At 42.8% G+C, this 25,105-nt stretch overlaps 1 long non-coding RNA gene across 1 annotated transcript in view; it reads left to right on the top strand.

The window, feature by feature from the left end:
• Positions 1–25,105, top strand: part of LOC111550596 — a 100,968-nt gene that overhangs the window by 51,410 nt on the left and 24,453 nt on the right. The window lies entirely within an intron of this gene.

The raw sequence follows: 25,105 nt of genomic DNA, 5'->3' as shown, positions 1-25,105 counted from the left end.
GACAGGGTCTTGCTCTGTCTCCCAGGCTGCAGTGCAGTGGTACAAACACAGCTCACTGTAGCCTCAAGCTCCTGGGCTCAAACCATCTTCCCACCTCAGCCTCCTGAGTAGCTGGGACCGCAGTTGTGCACCACCATTCCTGCTAATTTTTGTATTTTTTTGTAGAGATGGGGTTTCGCTGTGTTGCCCAGGCTGGTCTCAAACTCCCGGACTCAAGCAACTGGCCTACCTCGGCCTCTCAAAATGTTAGGATTACAGGTGTGAACCACTGCACCCTGTGGTAAAATGTTTTAAACACTATGTGTCATATTACCCAGACTGTTCTGCCTGTTTTTATTTTTCACGTTTTTCTTCGTGATCATTCCATACCAACACATAGAAAGCAGCCAGATTTCTTTAGTGGTTACCTAGTATTCCATTATCTGAATGGATTGCAACTTATTTAATTTTATTCAAAAGCAAAGAGGTTGTGTCCAACCTTTTGGAGCTCACTTCTAAATGTATATATATTCTTAGAAGTATCATTGTTGTCCTTTATTTAAGGTGGCAACTAGGCACTGCTCTCTGGAGGCTCTTAAAAACACTACTAGTTCTCACTCCATTCTGAAATGTGTTGGGTGTGGTGCCACCTGGGGTGGTCACCTATTTTATTCCCTCATCCTGTTAGAACTCAGTTGTTCCATGTTTGAACATGTAACCAGGAAGTGGAAATAATGTCCCTGACACCCCCGCTTCCTTTTCTGGCAAATTGGTATCCGGTAAATGAATCCAACGACTTTCACCCACCCCTGTCCTTCAGGCAGCTACTTACTCAGCAATGTCCTCGCCACAATCTGGAGATTTCAGAAGATGGACCCCAAAAACTCTTCCAAACAGGACTACTTGGAGGAAACAGTATTTGTTTTGGTTGAACCAAGCCTTCCCTTTCTGCCTGCCCTTTCCTCCTTCTGTGGATTCTTCTTACCCTTCACCACCAACCCCAGCCTTGCTCTCTTGTCTCGCCCTGCTCTGAACTCAGTTCTCAGAATCATTTTCAGTGTGAGTTCAAGAGAATGTCTACTTCTTTCTTCCAGTGGTATTTGTATTTGCCCTTTAAATTTCATATCCGCCATAATTGCAGAACAAAAGGCTTTGTCTCCTTAAGGCTTTTGGATTGCCTGACAGCAGGAACAGATATATTTGGGGACTGGGGCAATCTTCTCACCTTTCTCCTTCACTAGCAGAATCATGCCTGTCCTTCTTCAGCACCCAGAGGACGGGCCAGAAGGGGCAGGCATGGCTGGTTCAGGACCTCAGCGGGAGGTAGGAGCATCTCTGTATCTGTTACCTACAGCAAAGGGGTACATGTCACCAGCTTGTGCAAAGGGGTGCCAAGCCTGAACTGCAGAAGCATGTCCTCCATAGGCATGTATCAGGGACCGAGGGCAGCCCTGATTCAACAGAGAAGGGAAGCACACAGGGGTGTAAATACTAGGAGATAAGAAGCACAGGAGCACCTCTGGGAACTGACAACTATACCTTCTCTAGGCCTCAGAGATGGTAATAATAGGAATCTCCTCACAGGGTTGCAATAAAAGTTAAAGGAGTAAATATTTAGCCATAGTAAGCACTCTATATTTTTATTTCTTGTTCATTTTATTATTATTATTATTTTAGAGATAAGGTCTCACTCTGTCACCAAGGGTGGAGTGCAGTGGCGTGATCACGGCTCACTTCTGCCTCAAACTCCTAGGCTCAGGTGATCCTCCTTCCTTAGCCTCCTGAGTAGCTGGGACTGCAGGCGCTCACCATCACACTGGCTAATTTTTTAGTGTTTTATAGAAGTGAGGATTCATTGTGTTGCCCAAGCTGATCATGAACTCCTAGCCTCAAGCAATCCTCATGCCTCAACCTCCCAAAGCAACACTCTATAAATGCACTCTAATTATTGTGTGAGGTGGTCTGGACACAGTGGCCCCAATTCTTATTACCAGTGACTAGATTAGCTGTCACTGCTTCATTTCTCCTCCTCTGACTTGCCCTGCTGTCCTGACTTGGCTGTTCCAGCCTGAGCATTTTTCTAGTTTCTGCAGACTCCTTCATTGCCCCAGTCTCTTGGTGTCCAGGGGCTCCCCCTCCTCCAGGTGAGGGACTCATCAGAACAGTAGCACATCACAAAAGGCACTGATAAGAACACCAGTGGATAGAAAATGATATCACATAATGTGAGCTTCTAAAATGGCTTGAGCGTTTTAGTCAAGGTAAGCAATGCTCACCTTCATTGTCAACTAGAGTAATAGCATTCAGTAGCATTCTTTCATAGTTTCAAAACTGTCAGAGGTTTATGAAACATTGTCTTTGTCCATTTGTGTTGCTATAACAAAATACCTAGAATGGGTAATACATAAAGAACGGGAATTTCTTTCTCACGGTTCTGGAGGCTGGGAAGTCCAAGATCAAGGCACCAGCATCTGGTGTCTGATGAGGGCCTCCTTGCTGCATCCTCATCTGGCAGAAGAGTGGAAGAGCGAGAGGGGTGAACTGCTTCTGAAGCCTCTTTTATGAAGCCATTAATTCATTCATAAGGGCAGAGCCCTCAAGACTTGGTCATTTCCCCAAAGGCCCCACCTCTTAATACCATCACAGTGGGGACTAACTTTCAGCATGAATTTTGGAGGGGCACATATCAAACCATATCACATGTCTACAAGGGGAGTAAGGTTAAGTCTTAACTTCTACCTGAGGTCTTCTCAATGTTTTCCCCTCAAGGTTTGTTTATTTGTTTATTTATTGATTTGAGACAGGGTCTTGCTCTGTCACCCAGGCTGGAGTGCAGTGGTGCGATCTCAGCTCACTGCAACCTCTGCCTCCCAGGTTAAAGCAGTTCTCCTGCCTCAGCCTCCCGAGAAACTGGGATTATGGGTGTGCACAACCACGCCTGGCAAATTTTTATATTTTTAGTAGAGATGGGGTTTTACCATGTTGCCCAGTCTAGCCTCAAACCCCTGAGCTCAAAGCAATCGCCTGCCTCAGCCTTCCAAAGTGCTGGGATTACAGGTGCGAGCCACCACACCTGGCCCCCACAAGGTTTAAACTCTTCATCCTCTGAGTTTTTGCCTGAAGCTATCATTTGTGCATAGTCTGCCTAATGATATCTCTAGTTTTCTAGTATGAAATAGAGGGACTGTATTGGGTTGAATAATGTCCCCCCCACTCCCAAAATTCAAGTGCACCCAGAACCTCAGAATATGACCTTATTTGCAAATAGAGCCTTTGTAATTAATTAAGATGAGGTCATACTGGATTAGAGTGGGTCCTAAATCCAATGACTGGTATCCTTATAAGAGAAATGAGAGGGAAAATGAGACACACAAACACACACAGGAAAGAAAGTAACACAGCAATGGAGGGAGAGATTGGAGAGATGCATCTACAAACCAAGGAATGCTAAGGATTTCTGGGAACCCAGAGGCCAGGAAGAGGCAAGGAAGAGAATATGTCCTGCCAGCACCTCACTTTTGGACTTCTAGGCTCTTGAACTATGAGGTAATAAATTTCTGTTGTTTTAAGTCCCTGGTTTGTGATGATTTGTCATGGCAGCTCTAGGAAACGAATACAGGGACTCTTGGTTGACTCTTTAAAATAATTATTTATTATGAATATTTTCACGGATTTTTTTTTTTTTTTTTTTAAAGAGACGTGGTGTCTATATGTTGCCCAGGCTGGACTACTTACAGGTGTGATCATTACGTACTACAGCAGCCCCTGTTGCTAGGACTACAGGCATGTGGCACTTTGCCCAGTAAGTTTTTGCATATCAAAACAAAGAAAAGGTAATATATGCTGTCAAATTTTGATGGCTGTGACATTACAGTGGCTATGATGCCATTAGGAGATAGAAATTTTTCAGCTCCATCATAATTTTATAGGACCACCATATATGCAGTTCATTGTTGACAGAAATTTCATTTTTGTCACGTGACTGTATATATAACTAAACCAGTATAACCAACTGTATTAGTCAGGGTTCTCCAGAGGGACAGAACTAATAGGATATATGTCTACATGAAAGAGAGTCTACTAGGGAGAATTGGCTCACATGATCACAAGGCAAAGTCCCACAATTGGCCATCTGCAAGCTGGGGAAGAAAGAAGCCAGTAGGGCTCAGTTTAGACCTAAAGCCTCAAAACCAGGGCAGCTGACAGTGCAGCCTTCAGTCTATGGCCGAAGGCCAGAGGGCCCTGGGCAAACTACTGGTGTAAGTCCGAGAATCCAAAGGCTGAAGAACCTGGAGGCTGTGTCCAAAGTGCAGAATGAATGGAAGGAAGCATCCAGCATGGCAGAAAGATGAAAGCCAGAAGACTCAGCAAGCCAGTTTATCCCACCTTCTTCTACCTGCTTTATTCTAGTGGTGCTGGCAGTCGATTGGATGGTGCCCACATGTTGAAGGTGGGTCTTCATCTCTCAGTCCACCTACTCAAATGTCAGTCTCCTCTGGCAACACCCTCACAGACACACCCAGAAACAATACTTTATCAGCTATCTAAGCATCCTTCAATTCAATTGAAGTGGCTATGTTGTCTGGGGTAAATACGCAGGGTTCATCATCTCGTGCCAGGAAAATTTAGGACACAGACACACATTAGGAGTTTAGAAGTGGAAGTTTAATAGGCAAAAGAAAGAGAAAGAAAGGGAAAGGAAAACAGCTGTCTCTCTAGCGAGAGAGAGAGAACTTCCGAGAGGAAAAGATCAGCAGGTGGCGGATGTGCTGGATTTTATAGTCAGGCTTGAGGAGGCGGTATCTGATTTACATAGGGCTCACAGATTGGTTCAATCAGGTATGACGTTTACATAGGGCCCAGGGAAGGCTGGCCACGCTACCCTAATCTTGCTATACATATGGACTTTCCAGTTGACCAGCACCATCTTGTCTGCTCCTTACTGTTCACATGGCTGACAAAGAGAAGGGAAGATGGAGCCGCCATCTTGAACATGATTGACACAACTGCTGGCATCTATGTCTGCAGCTTGATTTTACAGGCTGCTCTTTGTTAGAAAGGAAAATAATTTGGGGCTGCTTTTCATTAAAAGGAAAACCTTACCGAGGACTTCCATACCCTCACTATCTGCCTAAATAATTTCTTCTTAACTCCTACGTCACAATCAAGTTGACACCTAATATTAGCCATCACACCAACGTTTACTGAATGCTTATTTTATGGCAAATACCGTTCGAAGTGCTTTATAGGGTATCTATCACAGCATAAAACAATCCTAAGACCAGGTGCCATGGCTCATGCTTGTAATCCCAGGGCTTTGGGAGGCCAAGGCAGTGGGGATTGCTTAAGGCCAGGAGTTTGCACAACCAACCTGGGCAACATAGCGAGACCCTGTTATCTATGAAAAATTATTTAAAATAATTTTTTAAACATCCGTGAAATACAGTGACTTAAAACAGCCACTTTTTTTTTTTTTTCCTGAATGACAGAGAAACAAAACCAAAACCAAATCTAACCACCATTTTATTTGCTTACAGTTCTATGGGTTAGGAATCCAGGCAGGCTCAGTTCAGTAGTTCTGTGCCCATGCATCAGCTGACATTTACTCAGCTGCATTTAGCTGCTGGCTGGGCTGGGAAGACAAAGGCATCACTCACATGTCTGGCAGTTCTGTGCTCCTCCATGAGGCTAGCTTGGGCTTCCTCACGGCATGGTGACTTACCACAGTTGGACTTCTCACGTGACAGCTGAATTCCAAGAGGATGGAATTGGAAGCCTCTGATCTCTTACGGCCCCACCTTAGATATTACACATCCTAATTCTGCCCCATTCTATTGGTCTGTATTAGTTTCCTACAGCAACTAACTGCAACAAATTACCAGAAACATGGTGAAACCTCGTCTCTATTCAAAATACAAAAATTAGCCAGGAGTGGTGGTGCATGCTGGTAGTCCCAGCTACCCAGGAGCCTGAGGCACAAGAATCACTTGAACCCAGGAGGTGGAGTTTACAGTGAGCTGAGATTGTGCCATTGTACTCCAGCCTGGGCAACAGAGCAAGACTCCATCTCAAAACAAACAAACAAAACCCACAAATGTATTATTCTACAGGTTGGGAGATCAAAAGTCTAAAATGGGCCTCAGTGGGCAGAAATCAAGATGTTGGCAGGGCTGTATTTTTTGGGGGGAGTCTACGGAAGAATCCATTTTCTTGCCTTTTCTGTTTTCTTGAAGTTGCCTGCATTGCATGGCTTGTGGTCCCCTTTCATCTTCAAAGCTAGCAATGGCCGGTCAAGTCTTTCTCATCCTGCGTCACTGGACTCAGACGCTGTCCTGCCTCCCTCTTCCACATTTGAAGACCCTTGTGGTTCCATTGGGCCCACCTGGATAATTCAAGATCCTCTTCCCCACCTCAAGCTCAACAGATTAACAACTTTAATTCCACCTGCAACCTTCATTCCTCCTCTTTGCCGTGTGACATAATATAGTCACAGGTTCTGGGGACTAGGACATAGACTTCTTTGGGGAGCCATTATTCTTCCTTTGATGTGGTCAAAACCAGCAACAGGGACAGCCCAGTCTCAAGGAAAAGAGAAACAGACTCCACTATTTGATGAGAGGAAAAGCAAAGCTTTTGTGGCTCTCTAGTGCACACGGCGTGTGTTAACTCACACAGTCTGCGGAGCAACTCCGTGAGGTAGGCACTAGTATCATGCACATTGTAAAGTAGGAATCTAAGAACAGAGGTGCTGAGAATTTGGCTAAGGCATGCCAGCTGGTGAGCAGGGCAGCTGGGGTACAAATCTAGGCAGAGTGGCAGCAGGGCCAGAGCTCTCTCATGCCTGGCATGCCTGGTGCTCCACAAAGGTTTGTTTTCCCCTCCTCGGATCCCCAGTTTTTCAGCCCCTCAAGGGCAGGACCCCCATCCCCGTGATTACACACACACATCTCTTTCTGTCTCATATAAGCATTCACATACACATAAGGATTCACGGTCAAGTCCCTTTAGTAAGTGGAATGGTGGAATGATAGCCATTTCAGGAATAAATATTCAGCTTTGGTTTTCGGGCTGTGTCTTGTCAGGTTATTAAAGTTTTCTCATGATTTCTCTCTACCTGGGTTCTGATGCATCCACCTAACTGCTACACTTTTTTGGCTTTTCCACTCTGTCACTGGGGCTGGAGTGCAAGGGAGCAATCATAGCTCACTGCAGCCTCAACCTCCTAGGCTCAAGGGACACTCCTGCCTTAGCCTCCTAAGTAGCTAGGACCACAGGCACAGTACACTGTGCCAGCTCTTTTGGTTTTTCCACTCAAACCTGCTTGTGGCTACTAGTCGTTATTCTCGGACATGTCTTAACAATGTGTGGGCCCTCCCCTGCTCTGGTGTGGCTCTGAGCCCCAGCATCCCTCTGCCCTAGGTACCCCCATCCCACTCTAGGCCCAGCCTCCCAGAGCAAACTGCTGCTCTGCCTCGCAAAGTGCAGACCCTAACTGGGAAACGACAGGAGCTCTGCCCAAATGAAATGGAGGAAACAACATCCAAAATCAGCATCTTGTCAGAATACATTCGAATTTAGGTGAATTTTGAAATCAAATAGGCTTAAGGAGTTCCTCTGTCTATCCATTTACTAGCTGTTTGTGGAGTACTAGTCCAAGCCCTAGAGTACAGTTATGGGTGTGACAGAGCCTGAAAAAGAATTGTTTGGTTTGGGCTGAGATCTGCACTTCCCATGCCAGAACCTGGGAGAAGCGCCCAGTGTCAGGACAGCCTTGCAGACAGAAGTGGACACGTGCCTTGCAAACAAAGTCATACTTTTAGACTCATTTGCTTCTCCAACAAAGGTATATTGTCATTTGTTATGAGCTAGTCACTGTACTGGGTACAGAGGACAAGGATGAATGAATTAGATGTGTCCTGCCCTCAAGAAGCCCACAGTTCATTATAATGGTTATGATCCACATTTTATACTTGGGCATGGAACATCTGAAGATGTTAGCCACTGTATGAGTCTGCCAATAAGGCAAGGCTTTTCCCCAAAAAAGTCTTGCTCAAAAAAGGAAGAAATACTTTATCTTTGAGTCCTTGCAATGTATCTCATGTTACACTAATGTTCACTAAATTACTTCATATTTAGCAACTGTGGTACAGTTTGGGAAGACATTGGCCTACAATCACTTCAATTAATGTAGTTTGGGATGCTTAGGGAGATCACTGACTCAGTACAAAAGGAGGTGAGAATGAACACAGATTCATTAGTTATTCCTGGAGGTGTGACTTCACGTTTGCAATGCTGGAAGTTGCTGTAAACAAGCCTTTTATGATGACTTTAAAAAGCAGTACAGTGAGTGGTTATGGTGGGGAGACCAGTGAAAACACAAACTGACTAATGCTGTACAAATGGGCACTTAGTGGTTTGGGAGAAAATTTCCAGTGACAGCATCCTATACAGAGTCTGAGACAATCTCCAGCAATCCAGATGGAAGTGAGAATGCCTTCAAATGGCTCTAATGATAATAAGAATACTGATGACCAAGGGACACAGGAAAAGTTGGAATAGATTTGTTTTAAGAAATATGAGAGACTGGGCACAGTGGCTCACGTCTGTAATCCCCACATTTTGGGAGGTCATGGTGGGCAGATCACCTGAGGTCAGGAGTTTGAGACCAGCCTGGCCAACATGGTGAAACCCTACCTCTACTAAAAACATACAAAAATTAGCCGGGTGACGTGGCATGCGCCTGTAATCCCAGCTACTTGGGAGACTGAGGTAGGAGAATCGCTTGAACCCAGGAGGTAGAGGTTGCAGTGAGCTGAGATTGTGCCACTGCCCTCCAGCCTGGGTGACAGAGCAAGACTCCATCTCAAAAAAAAAAAAAAAAAAAAAGAGTGGGAAAAAGCAGCAATTATAAATTAATTGATTATATTATAAAAATGATATTAAACATGTACATGTAACTAAACTTATACATGTAATAAGCTTATCACAAGTTCATCTATGTCACCTAAAGTTTTATGTGCTCAAGTTGATTTACCCTTTGGAAAATTTAGTGATGACTTGTATTTGGTGCCAACTTTCATTTGGGCATAGGTAGAACTTTTGCCCAAATTCAAACCAGCAGTGGGAGGACAGCCAGGTTTGTCTGACCTACCCATGTGCTTGCCTTAATTCCTCATTTAGATCTGATTTAATAAAATCTAACATAATGGGTTTGTACTGTATTCCATTTCAACTCAAAGCATTTATTGACCAGCAACAAAATGGAGAAATTGTTTTTCAAGTCTGTAAACCACTTTTAATAGTGAACTAAGAGAGAAGAGACTGCTTTTGAACTGAAGACTACAAAAAAAGGGTGGTTTTGTAAGAACAGCACTGGATTTGGGTTTTACAGGCCATTCACCTTGTTGGACAATGCATCTTTCCTGTCCTCTCGCTTACTTCCTAAGAAGGATTAAAAATGCCAGAAACCTCAGCCCCAACAGGATGGCTGCAGGGAGCAAATAAATGTATGATTTCCCTCTGTCTGCTTTAAAATAATAATTTTTTAAAAAAACCCTTAGTCTCTTTTGGTAACAAATTTTTACCTTTTCTTTTTTTGAGACAGAGTCTTGCTCTTGTCACCCAGGCTAGAGTGCAGTGGCACAATCTTGGCTCACTGCAGCCTCCGCCTCCTGGGTTCAAGCAATTCTCCTGCCTCAGTCTCCCAAGTAGCTGGGATTAGAGGCACCTGCCATCACGCCTGGCTAACTTTTGCATTTTTAGTAGAGATGGGGTTTTGCCATGTTGCCCAGGCTGGTCTCGAACTCCTGACTTCATGAGCCACCCACCCAGGCCTTCCAACGTGCTAGGGTTACAGGCTTGAGCCACTGTGCCTGGCCCTACTTTTTCTTTATACTTTGCAGTATGATGTGAATTTTCTACATGAGCATATATTATCTTCAATCAGAAAAGAATCAGTAAGCATTCGTTTTTGAAAACAACTATTAGGCTCCAGGATTTCAATTTTACTTGCCAGATTTGCATTGAGCCCGTGTCACATTTAATCTCTTTCCTTACTATTAATCCAGGCTAAAAAACCAAAGCACTTGCCTGTGGGTGATATATACAAGGATCCCTTCTCTCAAGATCAGCCCTCCCCCACACCATGTCTCCCAAGATGCCCAGAGAACTGCACACGAAGGAAACAGAACAGAAAGATGCTGCGAAGTTTAATTTTATGTGTCAACTTGACTGGATCAGGGGTCCCTGGGTATTTGGCTAAGGCTGTGTCTGTGAGGATGTTTCCAGATGAGATTAGCATTTGAATCATATAGTAGGTATTTGGTGCCAACTTTGAATCAGTGGGCTCAGTAAAGTTGCCCTCACCAGTGTGGGTGGGCCTTATCCAATCTGTTGAGAGCCTAAATAGAACAAAAGGTGGAGGAAGGGAGAATCTGCTTCCTTTTTCCTTTCTTTTTTCTTTTTTTCCCCTGCTTGACTTATTGAGTTGGGACATGGGTCTTTTCCTGTCCTCAGACCAAGACACACTATCGGCTCTCTCTCTCTCTCTCTCTCTCTATATATATATATATATATTTGGTTCTGTTTCTCTGGAGAATGCTGACTTATACAGATGCCAAAAAGAGCTGGTACTATGTCTTTTTGGTGTGTGTATTCAATATTGTTATATCTCTCCCTGAGAGTCTCCCTGTAAGGCCACACTTTTACAGATATATCAAGTCCCTAAAAGTTCTGTGAAATAAACAAGGAGGCCCTGTGTGCCTCAGGATGAGCTATGCTATCTCTCTGAGCTGGAATTTGCTTATCTGTAAAATCAGTGATTGGATCCAAAAGAGAAAAATGAAAAGGAGCGTTGCTTGAGGAGATGGATGGGACTGGATTCAAATTCCAGCTACTTATCACTGGGCAGGAAGTTGAGCCTCAGTTTCTTCATTTGAAAGCAGGTGATAAAAGCCCCATTTTGCAGCAGCATCTTGTTGTGAAGAGTAAACATAATGTGTGTTGTATACTGTATAATATACACTGGTATATCCTATATGCCAACCAAGTGGTATTAATGATTGTTATGATAATTACTACTATATATGTGAAAGCGCCTGTTTTTCTTAAAACCATAAAGCACAGTCTGCCAGCTCACCTGTGCAAACTGTGCACTGCACAACTCCAGAGGGTGCCATCCACATGGACCACAATGTCTGGTGGTGCCTGAGACAGCTCTATAAAACTTTTAGTTATTACTTTTACTAAGAATAACAGAGAGGTAATATAGGACTTGTATTGTTGTGGTAGGCACAGCTGAGGCCTCTACATTGATAAATTAGGTGACAAGAACACCTTTTAAGAGAAACATTCTAGGCCTTCTGGGCAGGATTTGTTAAATAAAAGACAAAAACAAAAACAAAACAAAACAGAAACAGAGTTAGTTCTGTGATTCATTCTAAATGTTGGTAGTGAAATGTTACTGGAAAGGGATCCAGATCCAGACCCCAAGAGAGGGTTCTTGGATCTTGCACAAGAAAGAATTCAGGGCGAGTCCATAAAGTGAAAGCAAGTTTATTAAGAAAGTTAAGGAATAAAAGAATGGCTATTCCATAGACAGAGCAGTCCTGAGGGCTGCTGGTTGCCCATTTTTATTATTATTTCCTGATGATACACTACACAAGGGGTGGATTATCCTTGCCTCCCCTTTTTAGACCATATAGGGTAACTTCCTGGTACTGCCATGGCATTTGTAAACTCTCATGGCACTGGGTGGGAGTGTAGTGAGGACAACCAGAGGTGACTTTCGCTGCCATCTTGGTTTTGCTGGGTTTTGGCTGGCTTCTTTACTGCAACCTGTGTTATCAGCAAGGTCTTTATGACCTTTATCTTGTGCTGACCTCCTATTTTATCCTGTGACTTAGAATGCCTTAACCATCTGGGAATGCGGCCCAGTAGGTCTCAGCCTTATTTTACACAGACCGTACTCAAGATGGAGTTGCTCTGGTTCAAACGCCTCTGACAAAAATACTGGGGACAGAGTTACCCTGGATTCACGGGCATTTCCCTTGCCCTCAAGCCTAGTGAGAGGACCCGAGAGATGGACCCACAGTGCTTGACATGGGGTTCCGACACTTGGGAGGACTGGGAAAGTTGAAAGATGAGGGGCTGGCTGCCCCGCTCCTGCTAGCTGGGCAAGGAGAATGCTGCAGAGGAAGGAGCCTATGCCCCACTGAGCATCTGGGAGGGTCTCTCTGGCAGAATGGACACTGTGGAGAGTTGGCTTGAATTGTTTTCAAATGTCTTTCAAGGACAAGAGATCTGCTTGCTGGGGCTGCTAACCACAGGGGTAGGGAGCGGTGCATATCAACCTATCAACAAAAACCACAGTCATGATGAGGTTAAAGTGGTGGGCTGCAGGGGTGCAGCCCTGGCTAAGGAGCAGTTATTATATGGCCATTGCCTCCCCAGGTTTCAAAAAAGTTAACGAGGCATGAGGGGTCACTTGGACCACTTCATAATGGCTTTTTACAATGGCTCCAGTCAGGTAGGCAGTTTCTGTCCTTTACCTGTCTTTGCTCCTCATGCCGCATCCTGGAGGAGTCAGAGGCTGAAGGAGGAAGAGAAGACTAGGGTAGAAAAAGAAACGGGAAATAGAGGATGGGTTTGGTTGCAGCTGGGCTAGCAGCAGACTCTTGATGAATTTCTGAGTAAGACTGGAAAAGCGGCGGGATTGACCTTCTCATATCATCCCCAGATGGGGACCCAACATAGCAGGTGTGAGAAAAACAAAGCCATCTCTAGATTTCAGGCCCATGGCTCAGCTCGGTGACTCAGGGTGATGACCCCGGTAGTTGACAGTGCAGCTCTGGCCTCTCCCTCTCTAGGTGCTTTCCTTCTGGACACAGGCCAGGAAAACCTGCCCATGGCTCTGAGCAGCTCCCTCCCTGGATTGGCATGTGCTTCATGTCTCTCCAGCTAAAATGAAGGTCCCCTGAAGCCAGGGACTGTGTTTCTTCTCATCCTTAGCCCCTAACACAAAGACTATTAAAAGTTTATTATTGAAAAGGAGGAGAGACCCTGGGCATCAGCATCAAGGTGTATAGAAGATGATGGAGGAGCAGAGTGTGGAAAATGGAAGTCATGCATCCAATAGGCAAGGTGCCAGCTCCTTCTCCCCCTTCATATCTGAGACAGCCATCTCTGGGCTATAAGGTCTCGGGGATAAAGAAAACCATGGACTTCCATCATAATAAAAAGGAGCATTGCTTGAGGAGACAGACGGGACTGGATTCAAATCCCAACTGCTTATCACTGGTGTGGCTTATCCAAAGCCACACTTCTTTGACCTTTAAAAATTCAATTTGAGGAGTTGAATGTGGTGGTTCATGCCTGTAATCCCAGTTACTTGGGAGGCTGAGGTGGGAGGATGGATGGCTTGAACCCAGGAGGTCAAGACCAGCTTGGGCAACATAGCAAGACCCTGTCTCTAAAATACATTTATTTTTAAAGAGCTAAGCATGGTGGTACACACCTGCAGTCCCAGATACCCGGCAGGAGGACCGCTTGTGTCCTGGAGTTGGAAGCTGCAGGGAGCTATGATCATGCCACTGCCCTCCAACCTGGGTGACAAAGCCAGACCCTATCTTAAAAAAAAAAAAAAGAAAAAAACAATCTGAAACTTAACAGAGTTACAGTAAAAACTAAGTTTTTCTGGCCTTCTCCTAACTGGGAATATCTGATCTACTGCACATCTACTTTGCATGAAAATGATTTGTTTCTAGTGATGGCCTGAGACCTGAGGCACTGAAAGATTCTGCAGTCCTGGTCATCTCAGAAAGTCTGAGTTCCACAGCAGCCAAAATTGGGCTTGAAGTGTGTTTCTGTACAAAAACGTCTTCAAATGGTTGCTTTTTATTGGCCCAAATAATTGACTAACCTGAAGATCTCATTCCCCAGTCATGTCAGAGAATAAATATTGATCATATTTGGTGGTCAGGCTCAACTTTGAGAGAAAATTTCCTCCCTCCATTGCTCAAGTAAACATTCGTGCCAAAGAAATCTCTCCAGGGCCGACTTCAGATGAAGGATGTTCAAGTTGAAACAAAGTGATGAACCTACATGAAAACAAATGTCCCTTCTCTATATACATTTATGGATGAATGTCTTAGGAACTCAAGAAAATGCCTTTTTTTTTGCCAAACACATACCAACTCCCCTACATTTTCTTGGCGGTTCACAATTAGAGTGCACTGGAGAGACTGAATTATTTTACTTCAAATGTGTAGAACACACTGTCCTCAGGAAACTGCTGAAGTCTATCTGAGTATCAGCCTGTCTGATCATTTAGGGTCCCAGCTGTGCCATAAATGTTGGTTTATCCTTTTGGCCATTAAAGAGACACTAAATCCAGAGCCAGCGTCCACCCAGAAGTTTTGAGTTTATTTGAATAACATTCTTATGCCTACAGGAAAATGAATGTCCATGGTGAACTGATGTGTAGGAGATTGTTAAATGTTGAGGCGCAGGATGGGGGATGGTAGAAGAGTTAGAAAAAAACCCAAAAACCCAGGGAAGTCACCTCGGAAAATTAGGAAATCCAGATCTTTTCTTTTATAAGCCTCAAATCTTTCCAGGATTCCATCTGGCTTTCATTTCTAACCCCTTGTCTTCTAACAAAGAGAATAAAGATGGTTTTAAAACTAAATGTGAGCCCTTCCAGAAAAAGACTGAACAAGAGTTTCTCTCTTCTCCTCTTGCGCCTGGTAGCAGAATTTTCTTTTGCACTATTAAAAATGGCGTGGGCCACCTTTTCTCTAAAAACACACGAAGCTGATGCATAACTCTTTTCCAAATAATTAATCTTTCCAGTGGAATCTTTCAAAGCCCCACATTTCCTGTTATTTTATACAGCTGCAATTTGTAACTGGAGCTCCTGCCCAGTGTTCCACAGGCAAAATGCCAAATCCACTACATTTCACCTACTGAGGTGCCCTGCACAAATAATCCTTAACCGCAAGTTAAACAGTTAGGTCCTGTGCTCGCTGAAAAGAAAAGCCCAAGAAACAAAAGACGTTTAACATACTTCTGTGTTAAAACTTTAGTGGATGCTCACAATGTTTTATTTTCCAATGTCCACATTTGAAAGTGTTACTAGTATGCCACAATAAAAGATTTTTCAAAGATGAATTGGTTCTTGTGTTAAGTGAATGTTTGTGAGTCATAAAAGTGACACCTTCTTAGTTATCTGAGGGCCAAAAGCTGTGGCTGTTGTATCAGATCCACCTCATTTGCTTCCTTGTCTTTGAGCTGGAAGGCCAGAGCCAAGGTTGGCTAAAGGCTAAGCTGGGGAGGCAGAATTCGTGGGGTTGGCAGGTGACCCCATCCAATCTTCCCCCTACACTTCCCCCGTCCATTTACCCAGTTACCACTCCTCCAAGTTGCCCATGAACTGAAGTTCTCTCAAGATCACTCAGTTGGCTCATCTCTACAAAAAAACACCAAAATTGGCCACCTGGGACTACACCTGTAGTCCCAGCAAGTAGGGAGACTAAGGTGGGAGGATCGCTTGAGCCCAAGAGGTTGAGGTTGCAGTGAGCTGTGTTTGTGTCACTGTACTCAAGCCTGGGCGACAGAGCGAGACCTTGCCTTAAAAAAAAAAAAAAAAAAAAAAAAATCACAAGTTTGAGAGTTTCTTCTCTTTCAAATCCTTTCCATTCTCCTCAAACACCTCCCTACCCCAACCTCACATTTCTTTTTTTTCACCTGTCATAACAGCCTACGATTGAATCATCTCACATTTCTGCAAATGACCTGCCTTTACTTTTCAAAAATTGATGCCATGGAGCCAGGCCCCCAGCTTCCTGCTGCAGCCCCACCTTCCCTGGCGCCATCCCCACTTCCTTTCCTCCCATCCCTTGGTGGATGCTTCCTGCCCTGAGGTCAAGCCCTGCACCTGTGTTCTGGATCCCAGCCGCCAGAGCCCCACACTAGAAAATGTCTCCTCTCCTCTGTATTTCCAACGCTTCTCTGACACCTGAATCCTTCCCATTTACACTTAAGCATGCTTGAGTCTCTCTCAACACAAAACAAAAACACCTCTCTCAACCCACAGCCCCTTTCTACAACTATTCTTTCTTCTCCCCTTCCCAGTGAAACTTCTCAAATGAGTCGTCTATACTCCACTTCAATTTCTTCTGCTCCCCTCACTCCTCAGCCTCATCACGTTAGCTAAAATAATGACCACCAGGTTGCCAGAAATAACTCAGTCCTTACGTCCCCTGGCCTCTCTGGGACCATTCCCTCCTAAAACCCAAGTCCTGGGCTTCAAGGATCAAAAGCCCTTCTCATTTCCTCCTACCTCTTTGCCTGCTCTTTCTTTTTCTCCTTTGCAGGCCCAGTCTTCTCTACAGAGCCATTAAATGTTTAGGTTATTTAAGCTTCCTTTTGTCATCTATATGCAGTCCCTGCTACCCACATGCACTGCTCCGATGATCAGGCTCCTACTTTCAGTTACCTATGCCAAGTCTCCAGTTGGGCTTTTCATAGGCACAAGTTCAAATCCCAAGGATCTTTCCTCCCAGACTTGACTCACTACCCCAGATTCTTATCTCAGCCAATGACACCACCATCTGCTGGGCTGCTCAGGTCAGAAACCCAGACATCCTTGATGCCTTTCTCTATTTCTGAAATTCAACCTATCCCTCAACCCTGGCAATTTTACCTCCTAAAATTTCTGATGTCCGTTCACTTTCTCCATCTCCACATCAAACACCAGCCCCAGACACTGTCTTCTCTCATCTGGATCATGGCAATACTCCCCCACTGATCTCCCTACATCCATTCTCAACCCTCTCTAAGCTGTCCCCCACAGTGTTGCCAGACCATGTCACTCTCTTGCATGGAGTTCTTTAATGGTATGTTGGACACAAACCCTGTGTGCCTTCTCAGACTCCCTTGACTATGTCCTTTTTTCTCTCTTGGTTGGTTTTCCACCTGCACTTCCACTTCCAGGTTTGGATGAAATGCCACACCACAGGCATGACCAATGAGAGGCTGGGTGACGCACCCTGGAAGGACATGGGAGTTAGCTTCTGTAGAATTAAACATGAACAATGGGCAATGCAAGATGGGAGAATACCAGGCAGATAAATTATTCCTTCCTTTCTGCCTGCTAAGAATTGCTCTGAGATATAATTTTCCACATTAACTTTCTGGAGAAGTCCTGTGTGCTTAACAAACACACCTGGTAGGTAACCAACCCACTGTGTTTCCTTGCAGCTGGAGCTCTTTGTGGTGCAGTAACCAGAGTGATAACACAGCATTGCCTTGCTCCACATCTTTCCTCACTTTACCTCCCTTTTCCTCACCCTCACTGTCCTAGCTTTTGCCTTCCAAGAAAGTGTCACCACTTTGGTCTTTAACTCAGATTTTACTTCTTAGAGGACCCAGGCAAGACAAATACTTAGGATAAAGACCATAATATCTATCCAAGGCTCTACATGAACTGATTCCTGTGTACTTCGTTAGCTTCTCTCATCTCTTACTTACCACTTTCCTGCCTATCTCCAACTATAATAGAGAGTTCTTTTTTCATGCCAAGTCCTCACACGCCTTCCTCTCCACCACCCTCTGGCTTCACCTGGCTAACTCTTTTCCCACCTGATCTCAGTTTCCACATTACTTCCTTCACTTCCTTTAGGAACTTTTCCAGCCCTCTCCCTGCTTTCTCCTCTCGAAGTCTCCGAAGTTAGGACTGTCAGTGCTCTAAGTCATTATTCGAATAGTTCTGGACCCTCCCGCACTGAAGGTAAACTCCACGTGAGCAGGGACAGTGTCTGCTTTTGCTCTCCCTGACATCACCAGCATCCAGCAAAGGAGTTTAACGCTCAACAAACATATCTGAGTTAATGAACCCATGGGGTTCAACTTTATCGTCTTACAGACGGAGAAGCTAAGATCAAAGAGATTAAGAGATTCATTCAAGATCAGACAGCTAGTGAGTGGCAGAACTCAGTTTTACCTTCTACTTTTTAAATTAAGAATTATTCTTCTGAATTCTGAAAAAGATAACAGACAGATCAATGAAACAGATTCTGGAGAATCCAGAAATAGACTTAAATACCTGCTTCAACATATGAAAACTGCTCAGCTTCATTCATTCATAATAAAAGAAATGCAAATCAAAAATAGGAAGTGGCCTTTTTTTATCTTTCTGATTGGCAAAATTCACAAAATTTGATAATTGCCTCTCTTGATGAGGACACTCAATAGTAAAGTTCCAAATATATAAAAGTAAATTTATGAATGCTTACAGAGTGTGTAAATTGTTTTCCCTCATGGAGGACAGTCTAGCAATAGCTATTTGATTGCAACAAGTACCAAATCACAAGGGCACGTGCTCTCTGCAATTCAACCCAGCAGTTCAACTTTTAGGTACTTATCCTGTAGATATATTTGCCCAGGTGGGAAGTAGTTAATATACAAAGTTATTCATTGCAGCATTATTTGTAACAGCAAAAGATTTAATGTACATTATTTAAGGACTTAAGTAAATTATGTTATTTTCATACAATGAAATATTATGTAGCTGTTTAAAAAGGCTAAGGCAGTTCTATTCTTTTGAATTCCATATTTCTATAAATGGAATTTTCCATACTCCTATATGGAATATTTTATTGTCTTGTCATAGGAATATCCCATAGTCCCATGTATTCCATATTTCTATAATAATATGAAACCCTTTCCAAGATACATTAGGTGAAAAAAAAGCAAGGTACACAGTAGTTATACAATATGTCACAATTTGGGTTAAAAAATGAACAAAAACTCCAAACAAAATCAATTGAATTGTAAACTAAACTCGGTGAGGGCAGTGCCTTTATATAGTTTGTCTTTCTTACATTGCACAGCAAATGCTTCAATTACTGTTAATTAAATGTTGTCTCTATTAATATTTGTTGATTAATTTCAATAAGAAGAAATGTCCTAAGTGATAAGGGAAGTGAGACAAAGGAAAAATACACTAGTCATTGTGTATATTTGTTAGTCATGTGAGTAAAATATTATCAAAGAAGAAAATGTAATCTGACAGTCAGTATGATGGTTTAGGTCATCTGCAGAATTTTTGTTATGCACCATGAATTAGCCATTCCCATGAGAACTGAAGAGCTCTGCACTCTTGATTGTATCAACTCCTTTCTACCTCAACTAGAAAGGAACAGATACATTATAAAGCTTTCCCTGCCAAAAGCTTATTGAGATCAGGTCTCTGTTACTGGTATGTCCTCACTACTGGATTAATCCGATTTCTCACCCGTATACCACATCAGGCAAACCAAATGAAAAGATGCTTATGTATTGGCAGAGAGCTTTGCTCACACTAAAGAAACAGGTATAATTTGATTAAAGCCAGGGTTTCAAATTGCTGCCTGCATGTTCTTTTGGAAGATGTATGACTATATAGCTTAGACCTGGGAAGTAATAACTGTGAAATCTAGCTGTTGCCAAAGTAAATATCCGCGTGTTTTCCTGTCAAAATGCTCAGTGTGTGAGCTCGCTGTGCCTCAGTGGGGACGTTACTACTACAGAGGCACTTATGTTATTTCTTTTCTGGGTTTGAAGTCTTCTTTTCTGAATAGTGTTTGAGTGTGTCAATACAAAAGATGTTTCCTAGTATGACAAAAGCTCAACGATGTTTATAATATCAGGAAGCTGTTGTTTTCTTATCCTGAAATCACTATATTAAAGGCAGAAAGAGACACTGAGAGCAGGCAATGTACTCTTTACAGAACTAGTCATGATCCTTTGGCTTCATCTTAGATAGATAGACAGATATACAGATAGATAGGGTATTGCCTCAGTGTATGGAATAAAGACTACATTTCTTAGCCTCCCTTGCAGCTAGATGTGGTTGTGCATTGGTAGGTAAGTGGTATTGTATGGGTCTTTCAAGGATTAAAGGAAGCTGAATCTGTCAAGATGACCGCCCGCCCCCCCCCCCACACACCCTCTTTTTTATCCACTGGGGCTTGATAGCCTGTAATAGAATGCTGGAGTAATACTGAGATGAAAAAGACATGGTCCCTATCCTTGAGACATTTACAATTAATCATACATATAGAGGTATAGAACTTCCAGAATGCAGAAGATAAAGGAATTAATCCTGAGTGGAGGAAACTCAGAAGGTTCCATTACACATACTATGTAAGCTGGCCTTTAAAGAATGAATTTAATTCTTTAATTTCAGATTTTATTGAGGACTTGCCATGTTCCAGGAAGGATATGAAATGCTTTGCATGTGTTATCTCATTTATTCTATATGGTAATCCTGTGAAGTAGGTAATATTGTTATCCCTTTTTACAGATGAAGGAACTCAGGGGCAGAGAGGTTTAATGACTTGCCAGGATTAGAGAGCTAGTAAGTGGTTGACCTCCCTGAAGTTGAAGCTCATCCACAGGGATCTGCTGCCTATGACTGAAATAGAGAGATGGGGGGAAAAAAAAAAAGCATAAACCACCTGTTTTGATCATGAAGTCCAGTAGTGGTCAGTGCAGGCAATTCAATCCAAACTGGTTGTTAGGTAGAATGCAGTCATTTTTAAAGTTAGTTAGCATATTTGGCAGAATATCAGTCTTTAAAAAAAGTTTTCTTTTAATCAAAGAAAAAAATTAAAAGATTTACTCATGCAGTGACATATACCTAAAAAGGCATATGGTTAAAAAAAAAAAAAGCCTAGTTTAATTTTATTAGAACCAGGGTTTCTCAAAGCTTATTTAGCCATAGAACTTTTTTTTCTACTTTATATTATGAAAATTGAATATAAATAAGACTGAAGAATATAAGAGCATTTTGGACTCATCACCGAGCTTCACCAGCCATCACTAACCATTACCATTCTGTCCTATTTGTTTTATTTATGGTCACTTCTTTTTTCTGAAGTATCTTAAATGAAATTTCAGACAGCATATGTTATTGTACAGTATGCATCTAACAAAGGGGAGATTTTCTTACATAAAGTGTCATTATCACATCTATCAAGATTAAAATAGTTCCTTAATATAATTTAATACTCAGTTTATATTCAAAGTCCCTGATTTAAAAAATCAGAGCTTGTTTTTTTTTTTTTTTTTTTCAGTAAAAACCTTTGTAACTATTTGCTGATTCTATTGATTCAATTTTACTACCAAGAGCTGGCACCAACCAGTCACGTATTAGAAAAACTTGCAATCATTGGTAGTTATTTTCTAGGTCACTGTTAAAGAACTGAAGCTCTGCTATCGTTTGAATATGTCCCCCAAAGTTCTCGAGTGTTGGAATCTTGATCTCCAATACAGTGGTGTTGGGAGGTGGGGCCTAGTAGAAGATTTTTAGGTCATGGGGGCATTGCCTTCATGAATGGATTAATTTTGTTATCTCAGGAGTGGATTTCTTACACAAGGATGAGTTCCCCACCCTCCTTTGCCCTTCTGCCATGGCATGACATAGTAAGAAGGTCCTCATAAGACACTGGCCCCTCAATCTTGGACTTCCCAGCCTCCAGAACTGTGAGCCAATGAATTTCTGTTCATTATAAATTACCTAGTATGTGGTATTCTGTTCAAGCAGCACAAAACGGACCAAGACAATCCCTCCTAATAATTCAGCTTGAAAAATAAAGGACTGAGTATGTACGCTCCTTCAACCTCAAGATTCCCTGTGGCTAGTGAAGAGACTAATAATTGGATTGTATAATCTTTTTTGTTTTCATGTGAATTTCCAAACAGAAACAAAGTAGAATCCTTTTAGCATCCCAGGAATATGTATGCCAAGGAACACATTTTTGGAAGCTTTGATTCAGACAAAATAACCAATTGAAAGAAAGCTTCACATGGCTGTTTTGGTATTTGATAGCTGTATTTGGTATTTGAACTCTGAATATATAGGTTTTTCTTTTTCAAAGTCATCACATTCTAAAAGGAAGAAATCTGTAATCAGTCCTGGTTGTGATTCCTAGTACATGTGTAAATTTACTGCACACACACACACACACACACACAATACTGCAAATCTTAAAACAGACAGAGAAGCATGGTTGTAAATTTAAAATCAGGACAAAACCATCTGAGGCAAGTGACTGGGTTATTCAAGATCTATTTGAAGGAGATTAATCTAAAAGAGATACTTGCAGTATGGATCTGCAATGTGACAAAGCAATAAACCATGCAGCACAGTAGCAATTTGGTTTCCCAGTCTATGAGAGCAGCTGAAATAAACACTTCGTACCAGTCCATTGCCAACAGTATTTTCTAAATTAACAGATTAAATTATTTCATTAATCGATGCTTCAATGACTAGCTAAATATTTATATACCTCACAAGCACTGTACTCAAAATTTACAGTAGCAAAGCAGCCTGTAGAAACCAAAATATTGATTGAGTCATTAAAACTCAAGGTTATTAACCCAAATACCTTCTTGCTTTCTATAAAATGAATTGTGAGGCCAGGGAATGCAATTTCTGAGACAATTACCAGGAATGGGGGCTCTAATGACTTTACTGTTTTGCATAAATAAATAGTAGCTGCTTAATCTAGGATACCAGATGAGTTTTGTTCCACACCCCAGTGTTAATCAAAAGCATTTCTTACTATGAGCACAGGTGATTCTTAGCCTGAAGTTAGACTTGTGCACATTCCAAATGTGAAATTTGTGTTCCTGAAGCAGTGCACATCCTCAGGCAAACATCAGTATCTGATGTCAGCTGTAAAGCTGCAGGAAGGAAAACAAACGTAAGTGTAAGCTAGCAAACAATGAAATGTATCTCTATTGCAAAAGCCTATATAGTCACCAGCTGGTTTGACACTGCAAGCAGGGACTCTACTCAGCTACAGGGTAAAACCAGGGAAGGTATTGGGGGTAGGGATTTGTACTTCCATGGTATGCTTCCTGTGAGGAGCCAGGCAAATCTTTCCCTATATAACTCAGGACATAACCAGGAGGGGCCTAGTTAATTGCTGCAGGACAGGATGGACAAGAGAGAGTCAGGGCCTCAAGGTCAACTTTCTATCCAGAGTGGGGAGACTCCAGGGAGACAAAGCCAGCTGAAGGAACAACGAAGTTAGAACTTGACAATCTGAAGGGTGTGGTAACAGGCAAACTCTGGTAGTGCCAGCAGTCTGCATAAGGCAGCTCCACACACAGCAGTGGAAGTGTCTCCACAGACAGAGCCTGGCACTCCTTAGTCCTGAAGGTGGTGATATTCAGGAATCCAGGAAGATATCTGTAGGTCAGCAGGATACCAGGACCCAGGCATAGGCTATAGGGAGGATTTATGGGCGGGTGGAGACCTAGATTATCAGAACAAGACAGAAGCACACAGAAGCACAATGGTTTAGCTAGAGCATGAACTAGCTGCTGTGACAAAGAGATCCGATATGACATGGCTTAACCAATACAGATTTTTTTTTTTTTTTTTTTTTTTTGAGAGAGTCTCATTCTGTCACCCAGGCTGGAGTGCAGTGGCACAATCTCGGCTCACTGCAACCTCTGCCTCCAGGGTTCAAGTGATCCTCCTGCCTCAGCCTCCTGAGTAGCTGGGATTACAGGTGTGCTCCACCACGCCTGGCTAATTTTTGTATTTCTTAGTAGAGACAGGGTTTTGCCATGTTGGCCAGGCTGGTCTTGAACTCCTGACCTCAGTTGATCCACCCACCTTGGCCTCTCAAAGTGCTGGGATTACAGGTGTGAGCCACCACACACAGCCAACTAATACAGAATGTTATTCCTCTCTCATGCAACACTACAAAACAGGAAAGATGTCCTCAGCTCCATGAAGTTCTCCAGGGACCCTGGAACTCCTCCCCTGCCTTACAGCTTCCATCCTTGTGTCTAAGATTGTTGCTCTGGTTGTCTTCTTCTTGATCACAGCTGGCTACCAGCGCCATATTGGAGTTCCAACCTGTGGGAAAGAATATGGAGGGCAAGAAACTTTATGCTATGGACTGAATGTCTTCCACCCAATGCCCACTCTTATGTTGAAATCTTAATCCCTAAGGTGATAGTATTAGGAAGTGGGGCCTTTGAGAGGTGATTAGGTCACAGGGCAGAACCCTCGTGCATGGGATTAACACCCTTATAAAAGAGGCCAGAGAGAAACTCTTTGCCCTTTCCACCATGTGAGAACAAATGAGACACAGAATCTACTGGTGCCTTGATCGTGGACTTCCCAGCTTCTAGAACCACAAGAAATAAATTTCTGTTGTTAAAACTATCATTCAACTTAGGAATCCTATTACTGAGGAAATATACTCCAAGGAAAATAAATTGTTGTATCAAAATACTCATGTACTTGTATGTTCATGGTAGCTAGTATTCACACTGTATCTCTATTGCGAAAGCCCTATGTAGTCACTGGCTGACTTGACACTGCAAGCAGAAACTCTGTGGTCACACTGCCTTCTCCTTTTCTGTCTGTGTAATGCCCCTCCACTTTCGTCTTATAAGGTCATGTGTGATGCATTTTTAGGGCCCATCTAAATATCCAGGATAATCTCCCCATCTTGAGATTCTTAACCACATCTACAGGGCTACTATTCACAATAGCAAAGACATGAAACCAATCTAGGTAGCCATCGATGGTGGACTGGACCAAAAACATGTGGTACATGTACACCATGGAATACTACCCAGCCATAAAAAAGAACAAAATCATGTCCTGTGCAGCAACATGGATGCAGCTGGAGGCCATTATCCTAAGCAAATTAACACAGGAACAGAAAACCAAATATCACATGTTCTCACTTATAAGAGGGAGCTAAACACTGAGTACATATGGAAATAAAGATGGGCACAATGGACAGTGCAAACTCCTAGAGGAGGGAGGCGCATGGGCTAAAAACCTACCTATTGAGTTCTATGCTCACTATTTGGGTCACAGAATCTACCCTACATCTCGGCATCATGTGATATACCCATGTAACAAACTCGCACAGGTACCCCTTGAATCTAAAATAAAAGTTGAAAAAAATAAAATTAAAAATATATGTTATTTACAAGCCACCCAGTTTATGGTGTGGTATGTTATCACAGCAGTCTCAATTTACAAAGACATGATTTTGAAACTCAGGAAGCAGAAGTTATGTCACTTCTAGTCATTGGCCATACCTAG

The sequence above is a fragment of the Piliocolobus tephrosceles genome, chromosome 15 (genome assembly GCF_002776525.5).
Source record: "Piliocolobus tephrosceles isolate RC106 chromosome 15, ASM277652v3, whole genome shotgun sequence".
In the NCBI taxonomy this organism is placed as follows: domain Eukaryota; kingdom Metazoa; phylum Chordata; class Mammalia; order Primates; family Cercopithecidae; genus Piliocolobus; species Piliocolobus tephrosceles.
This window is presented reverse-complemented; position numbering and strand designations above follow the sequence as displayed.